Genomic DNA, 19,272 nt, shown 5'->3' with positions numbered 1-19,272 from the left:
CATTCCGAATATAAAACATTTAAAAATTGCATGTAAGTTTAACACAACCATGCCATCTTTTGCATTTTTCTAAGAAAAAGCTATTCTCCAGCAGGTGTTAAATAAGCTTGTGAAACAAAACAGTACATAACCGAGGGGGAGAAAAAAGGTTATTTTTCCTGAGGTTGTTTTTTATGAGGGTGATAAAGAAAAAAGCAGCTGATCTACCACGTGCAAACAGATGTGAGCACACACACTGCCCTGCACTACAAGTGATATGCATTTTACATACTGTGTGAATGCCAAGGTCTGGGGGCTTTCCCACGCAGCGACATTGTCACTGACTCAGCTGGGATACTGGAATCATCTTAATCTCACTGGATGTACATGCAGGTACTGTCCAGTTGCTCTGACAGTGGAGCAGCTGGACTAATGGGAGAACTGACAAACTCATATTTTTCTGGGGAAAATATTCTGGGGAATACAGTACAAGGAAAGGCATAGTGCATTGTGACGTGTTCCATCAGGTAAGAAATAGGTGCAAACTCAGAAACAATGGTACTGAAACGATTCCCAAGTCAGTTTTGACTCTTAAGAGCAAAACCAGCGTTCTAGAAGTACCAGACACTACTAAACTCAGGTGGTACTGGTCTAAAGTTAACAATTTTCCACAAGACCTGGAGATGAGTAGAAGTTAACACAAGTTAAGGAAGAATAAATTTTATATAAATCATCATGTGGAGAAGGGATCAGTAGGATTTTAGAATGAAACCAAGAAATGAGAAACGGAAAAATTGAGTGAAGCACAAAAAAAACCAGTGTAAGGATAACTGTCTTTTAACCAACTGTAAGACTAGTTAAATTAAAATGATTTCTTATGGTGTAAGAAAAGTAGTTTGCTGACACAGAGTAGAAAATTCTAAAAATAAATATATGGGTGAACCAGTATACCATGCTATTACTAAAATGTAATAAGAGATTCTTAATGCAATGAATTCACTATGGGGTTTAGTGGAATTTACAGTAAAAGAATTGCAAGTTTATTTCATACTACATTTCTTCAGTCTCAATTCAATAAAATTCCTTATGCTTCTTACAGTGTCAACAACAAACCAATCCAAGGCATCATGACAAGACAGACCAATGTGGGGATGTTTGAAAGTGGCAAGTGTCAGGACAAATCTGTACTACTGACCCCACAAATGTTAATATATAGCTGAATAGAAGTGGAAAAGAGGTATTGTCTAAAATACACGCACATATGAAATATGTTGGATGTTAGATGGAGAGACTTCATCACAGAAAATATTCAGTAAATCTTACTCAAAACTTACCTAATGCAAACCAACAACTGTGAGGAAAAGAGGACTTCATGGGGAAACTTTAGAAGTGGCTTAAATACAGCAGCTGAATTTATAAGAACAGTACAATACAAGGTAGGGTCTCAATAGATGACAGGTGATATAAGATCTTTCTCCACACACAGGGTTAGAAAAAATCAGTAGTTCTTTGGTCTGGGGCTTATTAAAATGTATGGTAAAGTTCCTAGTACCTTCTCTTCTTACAAAACCACCAATACAGAGATAAAGTAGAAACATTTTACTAATGGATTGAGAAAAATAACATTGAGTAAAAAAATGCCAGTGACAAATCATAGATCTGTATCTTAAATATTTATGATAATTATTATGAATTTATCAAATGTACTAGTAAGAGTGACAGCACATGGGGACCAACAAATAGTTTAACACAAATAATATGGAATTCAAATTGTAATTCAAACCCCTCTCTGTTTGGATTTCTGGCTTTGTGCATTGCTGAAATTCCTTGTGTCTATGATAAAGAGAAATTAGCAGAATTATTGCCTGTCTAGCAATTAGAAAAAAATGAAAAAAAAACCCAACCATCCAACCAACCAAACAAAAAAGCTGAGATAAAGCTTAATGCCTCTCTTGCAAGGATATAGGAATAAATGGCCTGTAGAGCTCAAGATCGGGATATAGAATTAGCATGACTTATAGCATGATCTCCTATTGCTAGATATTGCAAATTCTTACAGAGTCTGAAAGGTGTTGCATGTTATGTGAGACATTTAACACTAGTAAAACTATTGTTACAGGAGCAATCTCTGAAAGCCTAACAGAAACTCTAACTCCTCAGTTTCTAACGCAAAACAAGCTTATCACGTTTATCATTGAATTCCTGCTGGAAGCTCCCCAAATTCTACCCTATCCTGCGTGTTGTTTCCTTTTTTTTTTTTTTTCAGAGAAGCTAAACATGCATTGCTGCTTACTTTCTACCAGCAAAGAAAAAATTAAATTAAACAAGCCAGTGGCAGGATATTAATGCAGAGTGCATTAAAAGAAAAAAGAAAAAAAAATGATGGCATGAATAGTGTAGTGACTGATTTATAAAATCAATCACACTTTTGGCTCGATGTCATGTTATGAAAAGAAAAATAATCCTGCTTACATGAACAGGATGATTAATCACTCTTTTCCTGCTATTTAAGATTTGCATTTTCTATTTGCTTTTTCCTTTTATATTATTTGTAGGCGGTAACGTAGTTGTTAAACCTAATATTCATCTTCTGATTATGGAGTACCTAATGTGTTTCTCTAGTTAAAAGATCTGTCAGTAACAATTTTGAAATGAATTTTCAGCCATTTCTAAATAGTCATAAAGAATCAATATTGCATGAAATTAGTTTTATCAATTAAAAACAAACAAATAAAAAAAAAGAAAATGTGGCCATAATATATAATATTTGTAGATAAGATTGCATAGTATCAAGCTTGAAATCAAGAGTTTGATATTGGATTGTTCTGTGGTAGCTTTTCTTTTTACCCATGCACAGAAAAAAACTGGCAAGATTTCAGGTAATTTAAAATGTGACTGCAGCTATTAATTATAAATTTGCAAAAGTTTATTAGCAGTATAAAAGGGGGTTCTATTTATTCTTTGCCAAGTCTGATAATTGGAAAATAACATTCATTATTGTTGTTAAAAATCAACTTTATAAGCAATTTTATATTTTGAAATTCAATAAATCTGTACAAAATTAGCATCTTTACCTCCAAGCATATGTTTCCTTGGATACATACTTTAGAAGGGAAATTAGAGAAGGAAATACAGAAAAGTACTGGGAAGAATAATGGCCTTAGCAATTAGAGCCATTGTCCATGCAAATGGAGTCCCACATCAGGGCTCTGCCATGCCAAGACTAAAATTATCAGCTGAAAATGGATATATTCTTCACCAATCTGAAAATGTGTACTTGTATCATCTGCACCCATGCAGAGATACCCAAAAGGACAATGCCTCTTTTGTATAGTGTTGGTTTTCTTTTTCCAAATTCTACAAAGGCTTTTATTCTTGAAGACGAGGCTGTAAAAATAGAAAACAAAAAAACAAACAAACAAACAACAACAAAAAAAAAAACAAACAAAGAAAAGACCCAAACAAACAAACAAACCAAACACCCCCCAAAAACCACACAGTCACAGCATCTTTAAAACAATCGTGCTCAGGGAAAACTATCAAAAATTCAAGACTTTGTTCTGTGGTTTCCTCTTCTTGGATGTACTTCTACTGCAATATCACAGAACTGACATTACACACTTGTCTCCACATCCCTTTGTTGCTAAACACCAGCTTTATCTTTGTCTCTTACTTCATAGGAGCTTTTGTTCTGGACATGTCTTCTGAAATTTTCAAGATGACTGGTTCTTACAGGGGGAAGAAATCTGTCTATGGGTCCGTAAGAGTCTGACGGGCTTTCAAACACACAAAGGAAATACAGTCCCTGAGGATCTTACAGATGTCCAGCATTAGGACTACTTCCATGACTACAGGTGACAGGAAGTGCTGAAGTTCCCTCTGCGGTTGTTGATTCAGATAAGAGACACAGAGGTGCAAGGATTTAGAACTGGCTGAAAAAAAGACCTGTTGACTGAACTGCAAGAAATCATGCAGAGACATGAGGAAAGGAGTCTGGAAATGTATCCTTTCCTCTGTTTTCCTGAAGGATTATTGGGTGACAACCTAGAATTATGAGAACCTCCCGGGGTGCAGGGAAGAATGGGACTTCATGCTGCAGCCGAGGTGGAGAGCTATCTCAGTCTACCTATACCAGAATAACATCTTTATTTTCCACAAAGCAGTCAGCATTAAGGGTCTAGCAGGACGCTGAAACTCCCCAACAATAACTGTACTATGGAGATATGGAGAGAGGCTGGGTTAAGTGCAGAGAAATAAGAACTTTGCCATGGACCACAGTGCTGTTCACATTACCTTGTCTGTAGTGTGATGTGCAGAGGAAGTTTGTTAGTCAGAAGTGTGCTCAGGAACAGGTGCACCACCTGGTAATTACGTATACAATGCAAAAGTATACATAGACAGAAACTGCCTGAAACATTCCAACTCTCTTCCGGCATTTCTAGTCATTCTATAGGCAATAATCTAAAACTATTATAAAATGATTTCACACAGTCTTGGAGAAAATGCTGCCAAAAATCTTATCAGTAAAATGAAATTTCTTCCTTTTTTTTTTTTTTTTTTTTTGTAATTTCAAAGAATATCACATAAGATTAAACAAAATGATGATGATATTATAATGAAAAGTGTTATTCCCGTAAAATGTGAACATAGCAGAAATGTTTAGAAATCTATGAAGCAAATCAACAGTTACTACATAGATGGACTTGAACCTCTTAATGGGAATTAATTCTCAAATATTTTGAGAGAAGAGTCTTAGCTCCCTTATAGAATCATGTACAATCGATTCAGGTGGTAAGACAACAAAGGATTATCTCCTAGTCACAAAAACTTAATTAAATTGTTGTCAGTGGTAAAGCACTGCCTTCAAATTAAAGTTCATTGACTGCCAGCCTGTACTTGCATAGTTAAAATTAGAGTATATTAAAATAATTCATCAAGATAAGCACATAAGAATGCAAATACAATCAAATTAACTGATTAAAAGTCCTTTAAATATAGACAAGGAAGGATGTTAATATAACAAAGAAACATCTCTACTTTTCCAAAACCAACATTTAGGAGTTGTGAGATTCAATTTGTATAGTTCTTATACTTTTTATTTTTTAGCATCATCTTTGAAAGCTAGATTTATGTCATTGCTGTATAAAACAACCAACCAACTACATTACAAACTTGATCGCCCTTTTTCTTCTGTTTCCTTTTGTTTTATACTTCCAGAGCACAAAACTGGTGTCCCTAACCTTGCATTTATCATATTATTTGTCATATTATTATATGGTGGAAAAATATTTTCCTTTCATTCCATGAACTATCAAGTTAGAACATCTGTCCTAATCTGGGACTTTGAAGTCGAATATTGTCATGGAACTTCACTAAATAACTACATTGCTTATATTATGCTTTTCTTTCCCTATTTATGGGAATCATTTTCTCCTGTCATAATTTCAGGGACAAGAGAAGCTTTGTTATATGTGTTCAAGCACCATCCTGAAGGTTTGGTATGTACTCCATGTGTCCTCCTAAAAAGCATCATTACTAGAGCAAGTGCATGAAATGCAGCTTTGGTGGTACTGTCATAGAGTCTTTTTACAAAGGAAATCTTCGCATGACTTCACTTTGGCTGGTGGCATCCACTTGTGTGTGAATTTTCTCATTATATCAGTATAGAAAGTGATCACAGCAAATTATTTCATGATGTTACTTAGAACTAAATGAATCTGCAAATCATCTTCTTTGAGTTCAGGGAAATATCCTTGGTTTATCCTAAATTAAGGTTCCTTACCAAAAGTCAAGTTGTAAAAATGTTATTGAAAGACTGATACAAGGCAGAAGATGCTTCGAATTTTTAGTTTGAAGAAGAAGCACAAGAGCTGATGCAAGCACAGCTGACTCTTTCAAAATCTGGTATTTAGTGTATTATTTCACTTATCAATTTATCTGAATTATTCTGTATGCCAGTACCATCTGACAGAAAGAAAACATAGAGAAGCAATTGAGTGGAATAGTTTAGATACAAAAAATTCCATTTAAGTGTAATTCCCTTGATGTTTGGTAGTTTGGTAGAAGATTAGATTGGGTAGAAGATCCAACCCTAACCTTATATTTAGCAAAAACTAAAACAAAACAACAACAACAAAAAACAAACAAAAGCCAACCAACCAACCAACCAACAAACCAAAAAACCCAAGCCATTGACAATTCCAAGCTGCAATTGCACTTGTTTGCCACCAATGAAGGCACCTGATGCATGCAAAGTAACGAAGTGTCTGATTGAAGTTCTTACTTCTATTAGTTTTGCTAAGGCCAGAACAATTTTCTGGGTTTGAATGTCCAGGGTTTGGTTGGATTTCCCTGAGAATGAGCAGTTAAATACCACTAGACAAGAGATGCTCTGTGCCTGAAACGCTTCTGCATTCAGTGCCACTGTATGGTCCAGCTGCTCTAGTCTAGCTACTAATAACACTTCTGTATGTCAGCCCTGGCTTCCAATAAAGACAAGGACGTTATTCTTCCATGACTTGTTAAAGTCTAATAATCAAGACAGTGCATTCGGTCCTGGTGTATTTGCATGAGGGTGTCTGGTACCACTTCTCCAGATTACACCACAACCTTCTGATCAGGTGCCACAGTAATAGTCAAAGGAGTGCTGTTTGCAAACAGGATTGACTAAGAAACATCAGTGAAGCTGCTTTTAAGTAACTGGGAATCAGCAAAGTTTTAACTGCCACAACACAGAATGAGTGATAATTCTTGAAACCCTATGCTGCCTAGTGAATGCGCAAAACACATCTGTGTAACAAGCACTGAATTCAATGGAATTTGAATCAGGCACTCCAGGTTTGCTATGTTAACTACGAATTGTACAGGGAAGTAGGCTCTCCCGTTATTTTCAGCCAACCTTCTCTCTCCTTATATACCTTGAAGGGTTTATGCTGTATCATAGGTTATTACTTGTTTTTATTAAATCCATTTTGAAGCCAAGGGGCTAAATCCTGAAGACTTTGCCCAGCCCCTTCCCAGACAAATATCCCAACTGCCTGCAATGAGAGCTTGAAATCAGTAAAGGTAGAAATGATCCAATCAGCTTAAATTTAATGCCAGCTTTTTGTTAACTGGTTTATCATGCAATACCGTGGTTCACTGGATGAACATACTTTATAGTAGTGCTACCCTGCATGAACGTTAACAAGGAAGGAAAGGATTATATACAGAACTTTTTTACTTGTTCTTTAAATTTGATCATGAAGTGTTTCCACCAGAGGAGATTTTATTGAAGCTATTACTTATCTGGAGATTCAGTCAGTATACAGCTATAAGATGTGCAAAGTTTACAAGGTGCTAAACAAAACTCAAACCAAACAGATTAACTGGGATAGCTTTCAGGGTATTAATATATTTGATAAGAACATCTGCAAAGTCCTGAGTGTTCAGAATGGAAGACAATGCTTTACATTTAGGAAATTGGATAAAATAAGATTTTACCCTTACTTGTTGGAATAAAAATTGAACACTAATTTTTTATTACGGTTTGAAACCATGGACTAAACAGTAAATCCCCTAAAACCTACTGGTAATCACCATTATTACTAGGCCACACTGTCCTCCACTAAGAATAGGGCTCCAGCTGCAGGAAGTGCTGGACAAGCTTTGTCTGTCCCATGCAGGTACTGTTGGAACTAACACTTTCCACATCTGTAACTTAAAAATGATTTGCATTAAAGTGCTTGCCATTCAATAGGGCCTCAAATCCATCTCCTCCCTATCAACCACAGCCTTCTTTTCTCTTTACTGATAGTGCCCTGCGATAGATTGTGTGAAATATCAGAGACCATGAGGTAGTCAAGGGTTTATTTCATAAAGAGAAGTATATGTACACGTGAAATAAAACAGTTCTGCATAAACTCACCACTGAGAATGGTACAAAGAAATTCTCTAACTTGTCCAAAGGAGTACAATGTTCCAATGGTAAGAATTGCACAGGGATTTTACAGTCTCTTTTTATCATGAAGAGAGATTTGTGTAGGACCAAAGAAAGTGAGAAACTTGTAGCTGCATTTTATCAGCACGATTCCCTTCCATATGTGTTGTTAGGGATGCTGTACCAGTGGTCCCTGGTGGGCTCAGAGTCTCTGACACCAAGTGCAGCGTAAAGAGATAGACTACTATTCTCAGGTGATAATTTCCTTTGCAAAGAGCTGCCTAATGGCTGAAGGAGTCTGACTTCCACTGGAGAAGTCATTTCCTCTTATGCTGAACACAGAGGCCATTTAAAAAGAATAAGATTAGAATAAGGAAGTTTAAACAAGGCTGCTTTGGCTGAAATAAAATTCAGTTTGAACATTCACAAGAAACCACCATCCAGATGAAACAAAAATACCTCAGTCACATTTCAGAAAAGAATCTTTAGATCTTGGGTGTAGGCCCAAGGATATTCGTATGGGCTAACATAATTAGCTCCTGGGTATAAAAGAAGCAATTCAGGGCCCTGCTTGCTAAATGGAGGGGAAATGTGGAAGATCATCACATAAAGCTCCCTGCTCTACCAACTGCAACTGCATCCAAGCTGTAAAAATAGCTTTGAGAATGGACATATTTTAATTCACCACTGACTGCATACTTTTGATGAATGCTAACACCTTCAGGGAAAACTAGAACATTTTAATAGAGAGCACCTTTTCAGTTCAGTGTAGATGCTATAGAAGTTCATCACTGTATGTCTATCAAGGTGTTGGAAAACTTTTTAAAGATGCAATGATAAGTTAAACCATGAATAATATTGGTTAAAATTGGGTCTTGTCAATCAGCTGACAAAACAGAAACATGCCAGTTAATTTCCAGGAGCCCTTAGGCATGTATTTCTTACTTGATTTCTAATCAAAATTATATACAGAACAGGAAAAAGTGCAATTACTGGTCTGTTGCAATACAAAACAAGTCCAAAAAGCCAGGGATGGTTGCAGTTTCACATTTATAAACTAATATACTTACATGCTGCCAAGACTAATACTCTTTATTTGATTTCTGGCCACAAAAACCCAATGATAAATGTTAACCTGGATATCAGATTTTCAGCTAGGATACCTAAGTACTATGTAACACTGACAGATAGCAGAGTATTTAGCTGGAGCCTTCCTTGACCTCAATTACCACATTACATTACTGTTAACAAATTTAGAGTCAAATTGGCATTTATTATACAAGATTAGGTTCACCCTGAGTAATTTACATATTGTTTCCAGGACTGCCAACTGCTTACATCTTCATATAGTCTGGAGGAAAGCAGTCAATATTAGCAGGGCAGATGAAACGATGAATATAGTGTTACAATCATGACAAATTGGAATTTTGCCTTCAATTTCATGGACCAGATTTTCACCCACAAGATATTTTTTCTACACACTGTTTATGTTCCTCACTGTGATTGAAAGAGCTCATATATTAATATTGAGGAAAATTTCCATATTTTTTGATTCAGGCAAACCACTTCACCATATTTCACATGGTAATACATAATGCTGTATGCTCAAGGATTTTGTGGCGACTGTATTATGTAGCTCAGTATGAATATATAATCAACATCAGTATTATAGATAACAAAATGTTATCCATGTTTTAATGTACTTCATGTTTATGTGTTCTCCAAATCACAAAAAATATAAAATAAGAAAATAAGGAAATAATTAGAAAAGCTAAAGTGTGCATGTTTATTCATGTAAAAATATACAAAACAAAACACACAAAAAAAACCAACCCATATGTTTAACATGTATCTCTTATGATTATCAGCTTTTACAATATTTCAGAACTGATGACTGTCTCCTCTTCCAATCTATTTTCACGCCCTCTAAATTTTAGTCATAAAGGGATACCACAGAAACATACAACGCTTTGGGTTGGATGGGGCTTTTAAGGTCACCTATTTCCATCCCCCCTGCTATCAGCAGGGACACCTCCCTCTTGACCAGGTTGTTCAAAACCCCATTCAGCCTGGCCTTGAATGCCTCCGGGGGGGGGGGCATCCACAGGTGGAGAACTTGTTCCAGTGTCTCATTACCCTCACAGTAAAGAATTTCTTCTTAATATATAGTCTAAATCTACCCTCTTCCAATTTAAAACCATTTCCCCTCATCCCTCCCCAGCTTTCCCATAGGCCTCTTCAGGTACTGGGAGGTCACTGTAAGGGCCCCCTGGAGCCTTCTCTTCTCCAGGCTGAAGAGACCCAGCTCTCTCAGCCTCTCCTCATACAGATATATTGTACAGATTAGTAATCTAACTTTGATCAGCCTTCAGAGTCCCATGAAACCTCTGGTCACTTTACAGTCAGTCCTTAATAAGACAAAGCGCCTAATGACTTCAGTAATGATTTTATAAGGACTCTAGTATTAGCTCTACTGTTATCAAGCTTTGCAGAAGAGGGATTACAGGGTACTTCCACTTTGTCCTCAATCTAAAAGAGCATTTAGTCCATTAGAGTAATCTCATAAGAAATGCTTTCTTAGAGGCAGATGCTGCAGTGAAGGTATCTAATGTATGTAATCCCTTTAGCAGAAACATCAGTTTATCTCGGCATGCAGTAAAAACCAAAATAGCAAACAAAACTACAAAACCAGAGATTGGTTTCTGTCTGATCTTCAACTATAAGTGCTTTCTGAGACCCATAGACACTGTCATCTTGTACAATGATTTGGATGCCCCCAAAGTATTATTTAGCTTAGTTGGATTGTAAATCTTTGGAATGTCATGCAACTATGTGGCTAATCCACTCAAACTGTTAGTCACACAGTTGTAATGCTTTCATTCTAACTTGCCCAACTCTGTAGACCTACCATTAGGTCGTCTTATCCACATCTTTAACTTTGAAGAAAAATGGTTTTAGGGTAAACTAAAAGGAGAAACTTTGTATGGAAATTCGTAGAGATTCTCAAAGAGCTTAATCTGCCTGAAGACATTTTCTACATGAATAGGTCAGGAATTGACTGAGTTTTTGAAGAAAAGAGCATTGCAGAATTCCCTAAAGAACTTCTTAAGTGCAAAAATCGACACCTCTTTTACTCATAAACTTGTACCAATAGACTAAATGAGGTAAATTTCCACTCCAGATGAGTTTCTGACCATAAGATACTCTAAACCATGGTAGAACCGTTGGATTTTGATCTGGAGTTATGCAGGATCTTTGTTAAACTGAGTGTGCTGGTTGGATTCAGAATATTTGCACAAAAATGTAAAAATAATTGTCTTAAGTAAGGAAAAAAGATCCTTAAAAAAAAAAAGGAAAACTAATATTTTGAAATTACAGTTATTCCTACACTAGATATTTTAAATTTGCACGTTTACACAAAGGGCAGATTACAGGAGTAAAATTCGATGACTTCTGTTGCAAAAATGAAATAAAATTTCCTTCCCCGTTTTAATAGCATGTTTGGTTTCTGATGAGTGAAAACCTTCCTACAACTACATTTTAAGGGGGTAAGGTCCAAGTAACGCTGAGGGAAAAACAACAGAAAAACACAGAAGAGAATCCAAGTAGTGAAAATAGGTTCCTGTGCATGTTATTACTACTTCTTGAGCAATATTTACCTCCTTAGAAATGCCTGAAGTCCTTCATGGCTATAAAAACAAAACAATTTTAGAATCAGAATGAAATCTTTATGATTTTTTTTTTGGTGTTCCTTTATCTTAGATTTTAATTTGACTGTTAGCGTAACAACATATGAAGAGTAATACGAAGAATCAAATAGCACAGTAACTGGTGTCATGGAAGTATTTACTATGTATAAACTGATTGCTGGTGATTAGATTGACAAATAAGAAAACATATATCCATAGACATCAAATGTACTCTGCTACTGAAATCCACTGAAACAACTTTAAAGTTGGGTTAACCCAGACTACTAGTGCAATGCTAAACTCATTAACAACAAATAAGATATAGCATAAAAATTACTACCTATGAGATGAAATGTTGCAGGTAAAAATTTCTCATTGGAGAAAACAGAAAGTACAAGACCTCTACATGGCATTTTCAATGGTTGCTACCTTATTCACCGGTGATCAGAGAATAGAGCGTCAGATTCCCAAGATGCACATTTCTCTCCCTATAGCTGTGTGATTTGAAGTCAGCATAAGGGTGCTCTCTCCAGTTTGCTTTAACACTCAAGAGTAAATCTGGTTAAATCTAGTTTACAGTGTGGTTTGCCAGTGGATCAGTGTTCAGCTGCTTTGTTCTGGCTCCTCTGCTTCACACGTACATTTTTTGCAGGTTTTTGATCTTTCGAGCTCTCAGGAAAACAAGTGCCTTTATAGGCATCTTGAGTTTTTCAGTAGAATTTAAGGTTCTTGCTGAAAACTCATAATGCAGTGTGTAAGTGTCAAATCACTATAACAATGGCTGCTGTTAGCATTACAGTCAGATTTATTGCTTGCCATTTTTAAACACAAATGTGTGCCTTCAGTCTCCAAGGAACCAGCCAGATCTTACACAAAGAACCATCCTCTACACCTCTGTCAACCTTCCTGCACATCAGCAGCTCTTACTATAAAATGCCTGCAAGCTAATAACAGCACATTAGACAGTTTGTGAACCTCCTCTCACTCTCTTTGAATACATCTTGCAAATGGAAGAAGGTCCTTAAATGTGCCCTATAACTTGACCATTTCAAGCCAGGGCTAGATGTCACTAAAGAGCCCAGAAGCACCCACAGAAAGCTATTGCAGCAAACCATTGAATGAAAGGAAGACAGCTGATTTTTCTTACCTTTCTATTTAAAAGACTTCTGTGTGCATCTTAGAAAAGCTTTTCAATTTTATTATAAAACCTCATTATTTCTTCTTATTGCAGACTTAGTGGAGCCTTCTAGTAGAAATTAATCATATGATTAACTGTGAGATGGTCTTTTAATACTGTATAGAACATACATTGTTAAATGTCCTTCTTGACCCTTTATTTGTAAGTTGAGTATCTCTTATAAGACAGAAAATAAGAGACAAATCAATGCAATAACATATTTCATCCAGAGCTTCCTGCTGCACCATAAACTCACATTATTTTAAATCTTTTTATTCAAGGAAAGTATGAGATTAAATTCACGACTGTCAGAAATCTTTAAACTCAGAGGAATTCTTCCTTCTCATTCTGTCAGAGAATCTGACCAACATCAAACATTTTATACTTTATTCCCTTCACTCAGTGACATGAACAGGGAAAGTCTGGCAATACTGTGATGACAGAGAGAAGGATCTCCACGTTAATGACACTATGAAAGACAAGATGTACAACCTCTAAAAGCAATCAGCATTCATATGGCTGGGGATGGAGGTTATTAAGAATGCACATATTCAGAATATAGTAAAAAAGAAGACAAACCCTGTTACATTTCTCCAAAAAATATCTAATGGAGAGGAAACTTCTATATGGAAGTGATGCTACAGGACCACAGAAACAGTTTCTTTCATTTGGTTTGCTCTTTAAATGATGGTGTTGCCCTTGCCTTTTTTTTTTTTTCTTCAGGAGATCAGATCTGCAATTGAAATGGAACAACAAACGTTTCCATCTGGTTGGTTCTTTCTATGCATCCACCACTTATTTCTACCTGTAGTCCTCAGAGAATTTCTCCCATACTGAGCAGATCCCCATCCCATAGGGCAGCATCTCTCCTGAGATCCATTTTCTTTCCCAGTTCTGATCACTGTGACAAAATTTCAAATGCTTGTGAGCCCATTAAGTGAAAACAAACATCAATAAAGACATGAATAACAAATGAGATCTTCAGCACAGATTAAGCCACAGCACATGATCTGAACTGTGGGTGCTCTTTGGGAAAGATGTTGCCTTTGGTTTCTGTGTTCACACTACATCTTGGGTCCCAGCCAGAGATGCTGTATCTACTGCTGCAGCAGATTTTCTGTGCTCAGTGCAGGTGCAGCTCACACCTGTGCACCTGGGGAATATGGTAGCTGCAATTTGCTTTGAGCTGGAATAATGTTCTCAACTCAAAGCAAAATGATCTTCACTAACCACACAGCCTCTGAGGTTACTTTTTGCCATTTCAGAGGTTGTACAAGAGTCTGTTTTAATCTGCAGGCTTAATGGCTAACGCAGCCCATTAAGGGCAAGAAATGAAAGAGTTGTGAGCTACTGAACACTTTCCAGACTTTTCCAGTGAATCAGTTATCATGCTCCAATATAAAGGAGGGAGTAATAATCTCTTACATCAGTACATGTGTCAGATGTTTAGTGCTTAGGATTGTAGGTTTTCAGTTTTAGCTAATTTTGAGATATTTATTGAAACACCTATATATGTTACAGTTATTAACTATTTTATACTGTTAACAAATATTTGTAATGAATAACTATATCCAGCACATTCAGTTGAGAGTTTATACTATAGTAATTTATTATTATTATTGTAAGATTGGCTCATTTAGTATGTCTATAGAACAATCATGCTAATCAAAGGCATGGCGAATGCCTAGGAAGGAGACTGGCATAAACGTCTAAGACACCTGTCATTGATTTTCCAAGGCTGTGTCTTTGAATGCCTATGTTCTTTTGTAAACTTGCCCTGAAGAACCGAGCTCATCACCAGGAAGCACTGGTTTTGCTTGAGAAAATTCTTTAATCTTGCGGGTCAAATTTATTTGCTGTTGATGTGATGCTGTAATAGAATCTGTTACACTCGATGATATTGAGGAGTTTTGAAACAGCACATGGAGAAGTCAGCACCATTACCTCTTTATTTTACAACCAAATAGAATACGAACTGCTAAATCAAAATACCGCCTACTAAGCTTCTGCCATTTTTACATTTTTATAGGACTGCAGGTTTAGGCAATGCTTAACTGGCAAATTTGTGATTGGCCACACACTGCAGCAAGAGCTGAGACACCCCCAGAGGAGCTCAGTATTCGGCAGAAACAACTACAGTGTTCAGCATTTAGATAATGGGGAGAAAAAGAGAAAAAAAAATCAGTCTCAGGAGTGGGACTCTCTTCTCACCACAAGTATAAATCAGGAATAGCTCCACTGAAATCAAGAGAGGTCGATCAGAGAGAGAGGAAAATCAGACTTTGATGTATCTAAATATAAGCTCAACATGTGGTACATTTACCAAAAGCTGGCTAATATTACATTTTTTCCCTGGAGATTGTGTCCAAATCTGACTCTTACCCTAATGTGCACTGTATAGAGATATAAAAGCTGATGCAGGTGAATATGCAAGCTTCTGGCAAACTTCTCTACTTTATTCTGGCACATTGCAAGACTATCCAATTCAGTATTATCCACTTCAGTATAAGCTCATCTTTTCAGCTATTCCTACAGTGAATGAAGCATGTGCCATCTACTGCAGATTTCCTCAAATCCACCTATCTTTTTATTGACCTGGTGGAAAAAAGTCCCCCTGCTCACGGCTTGGAGCTTTTCATGACCGCAGAGACATTTCTGAAGGTTTTATAGAGTTGCAGATGTTTCCAGTTTGTGTAAATATGTGTTATACAGAGAAATAAGTAGACAAATAAATGTTACAGAAATTAACTTGCAGAAAACAGAAACTTGGATAAAATGATGATATGTTTACTGCAAATTAAAAAAGTACGTAGAAGGAGAGCCCACTTGTGGAGAGACCAGCACAGGAGCTGAGCAATGTAGAATTTTCAAATCCTTAATTCTAGAGCAGATGAGCCTGGTTTGTTACTAGCACAGGGTGCCATGTGAAGAGCTGTCTCAATCTGTCTTCAACTAGCTTGTCCACAGCTGTAGATTGCTGGAGCTTGGATTCACCCCAGCTTTTCCCTGGCAGCTCCCTTCTCCCCCTGACTAGCTCCTGCCTAGGAGAGGCTTTGAGCTGTTCATGTCTAAATAATTCATCTTTCTTTAAACAGCAGTCCTTGCATTTTTAAATAAAGACTGTTTACACTGTTTGTTTGTTTCATCTCCTCCCATTATCTTTCCTTTGTGCTCTTCTCTAAAAATTGCTCATTCTGAAGAGAAAGCTGATGTTATGTGGCTGTGGGGAAGTGCATCTCCACGAAGCCTTTTGTAGCACAAGGAAACCCAAGCTACCTTTTTACTGTCAGGGAGTTAAACCTCACTTCTGGGTTATGCCCCTGTTGCTGTCTTTGCTGTGTTTGTAGCTGAAAGAAAGGTACAATTTAAAACTTAGAAATCAATGGTAATTGGTCTTTGTACAAATTCACTCTAAGTGAAAGACTCAATTTCAAGTGATATCATACTGATTGGAAATCAATTCTTACCAGCAAAAAAATGTTTTTAGGCATCTAAAACTCATTCTTATAGACTTGGATCACAACCATGTTACAGGACAGTATCATTTGTCTCCATAGCCAAAGCTTCTGGTCTTAAAACTTCAGAAAAATCAGCAGAGAAATACAGATGCAAATGTCCAACCATTACAAGCTCATTTAGAATCTGTCCTGTTGTAGATGTTTGAAAACACAATAATTTAAAAAGTCAAATAGAATTACTTCAAAATCTTTCCCTCTGCAGATAACATACAGCTGTGACAATAGATAATCTTACTCTGATATGGGGGACAATAGCAACAGTACACACACATCTCACATTTTTACAAAGAGTACTTTCAACCTCTCCCATGTTTGTTACTGTTGGTTGGCCTGGACTTTCCAGCAACCTCTGGTAAGTAGCATGAGAGTTTCATCACCTTTACCTAAATCTCACCTCCTGTTCCCCATGATGCCAATCAAGACCTTGACAACATGGGCCTGGTCCCATGCCAAGAGGCTGCCCTCCATCCTGGTGCAAAGTGCCTCACAGTCCTGCTTTCCCTTCCTTGCCTACTCCCTGGCTGCCACAGTTCTGAGCCCTGGGATGTAAACAACAGCCCTGGGCCTTATAGTGTCAATGCTCTTAGCCTCAGACATACCATTGATTTGGCCACACTACACAACTGGAACTTATATCTCTCTCCAGATGACTTCGGTATTTTTTGTCCACTCCAATATTCCTCACTCCTTAAAATCTTTGTTCTCAGCTTACAGAATAAAGGTTAGGTCAATATTTCTTTATAAGTCATACTTTCAAAACACTAAATCATGCATTTGTTTGCCTTCCACTGCACTTTTACCAGCTCAGTCAGCAATGTCCTTCCTATAATACATTACAGAACTGCAGATAATCCAAATGGAGTCTGACCAGTGCTTTTCAAAGCAGCAGAGTAACATTAGTAGTAGTAGTAGTAGTACATATTTGCTTGCATTTGTAGCTCTGCCAATATTTTCAGTTCAAGACCATACTTGAATTTGGTTTTCCAGAGCAAGACAGGAACTGGCGCACCTGTGCATGCAAAAGCAAATGGACTAGCAGTAATTGACACATTTCCTTCTCCAAACATGCTTTCTGAAGGTGACAAAAACCCTTACAGAATAATTCACATCTAATACCCTACGAGCAAGTTTAACACACTGAATGTACCCCCAGAAGTGATTTTAGGTGTTGTATGAAGCATCAATATTAAATTAGTAACATTCATACCCAGTTAATCAAATGAGTTCTGAGCCAAAACCTCAGAGACTCTAAGGGCTTCCACCCGATTTGATTTCCTATTCTTTGCATGAGATGCATGCTGCTATCTCTTTAGTAAAAATCCCTTGGAGAACTTTGCAACAACACTTTGGTACTCTGGCACAAATCCATCTCCTGCAATTATATTTCACTATCAATGGCCTCTCCTTCACAGTCTTACACTACCAACATGAAATGTAGTCTAATGTGCATTGTGTAGGAACTGCTGCATTATACCTTAGAGGGACCATCATTTAAACACCGAGGATATTGATTCCAATTTAAACTTTGTTGATCTTACAGTGCTTTGAGACAGAAGATGCTACACACAGTCACTGCTAGTGATCACCGCCTCTCCACCAAGATTATATCCATAAATGGCTTACTGTTTGGATGCACCCAAATTTACTTAACTCTCATAACTCCCAAACATGATAGAAGTAGGAAGTTCTTCAAAGTTTGTGCATGTTTACCTGTTGAGATGGCATGATGCCTGGCTGCTCACAAGTTGGTCAGACTCTTCCCCCTAAGGCATAAGTTTCCAGGGAATATGAGAGCTAAGACAGGAGGCCTAGATAATATTTAAGTTCCATCACTTTTATAGGAAACCCTTTCCACTGTGACAGCTCTGCCACACTGGTGTCACATCCCTCTTTACACTCCATCACGCCTGTTCACACTTCGCGCATTGACGAATCAATTAAAGCATTTTCCTGGCTTCTTCTCTCTCCCTTTTGCATCAGTATGGGACAGTTTGATTACAACAAGACAAACTTTCACATCTGGATATTCAAACTGTTTATGGAAGGTAATGAAAATACACGTTCCACAGGTAAGTCAATGAGCATAGCAGGACAACAGTGGAATATTCACCTGGCTGTTTCACTTTCCTGAAAAATTAATAAAACAATTGTGGCTGTAACTTGACTTCCAGAGTTGGTCATTTTTAGTAATATAAGGACTTGTAACAACTACTGCTAGTGAAGCATAATATACTTGGGGTCAGGCCAAAATTTGTATACCTTAATGAATACATATTACATGGAATCTAAACTGGGCTCTTAATAGAAGTTACTTGAAACTCAGGATTGATACACACTCATAAAAACAGTTGCAATTAGTGAAAGCTACAAGCACTTGATAGCATAGGAATTATAGCTTCTACCTAGATGTATGAAAATGCTTTATGAACTACATTTAGGTACCCTTTCTTAAAAATACTTGTTTTATTGACGTTACCACACACACATCAGTGTAATCCATGGGCAGTATTTTTCAGTATTAAATCTGCTGAAAGCCTAATTGTCAGAAATACCAAACCATTAACACATCTCCTTGAAAATCAGTCTGAAAACCACAACCCTTAAGATCTTCAAAGTTGATCAAAAAGAGCAACCTTAGCAAGCTCTCCTACTTAAATGTTAGCTTGCTTTTTAGATTCTGATATGGAACCTCCCCAGGGGGAATCAAACAAGCTTCAGATCTTCTTTGCCTGTCTTGACCCAGAGCTTTCATTGCAGAACAGAACTGACAAGAAGTCTACTCCTGCCTATTTATACATTCATGCACATACACTCTGTTATACACATACACTAGAAAATGAGACAGGAAAACAGAGAAAATCTCTGGCCATCCATGTTCAGGATCGTGGAGACTTGCACAAAATAAGTCCCATCCAGAGATTTTCCAGTGTCTCACAAAAGTAACAGCAAATGTTACTACTGTGATCACATTTAATGCACAAAACAGTCCAT

The sequence above is a fragment of the Cyrtonyx montezumae genome, unplaced genomic scaffold, assembly GCF_038088225.1.
Source record: "Cyrtonyx montezumae isolate F1298 unplaced genomic scaffold, pur_monq_1.0 scaffold_17, whole genome shotgun sequence".
NCBI classification, from domain to species: Eukaryota; Metazoa; Chordata; class Aves; order Galliformes; family Odontophoridae; genus Cyrtonyx; species Cyrtonyx montezumae.
The sequence above is the reverse complement of the archived record's forward strand: the minus strand, read 5'-3'. Positions refer to the sequence as shown.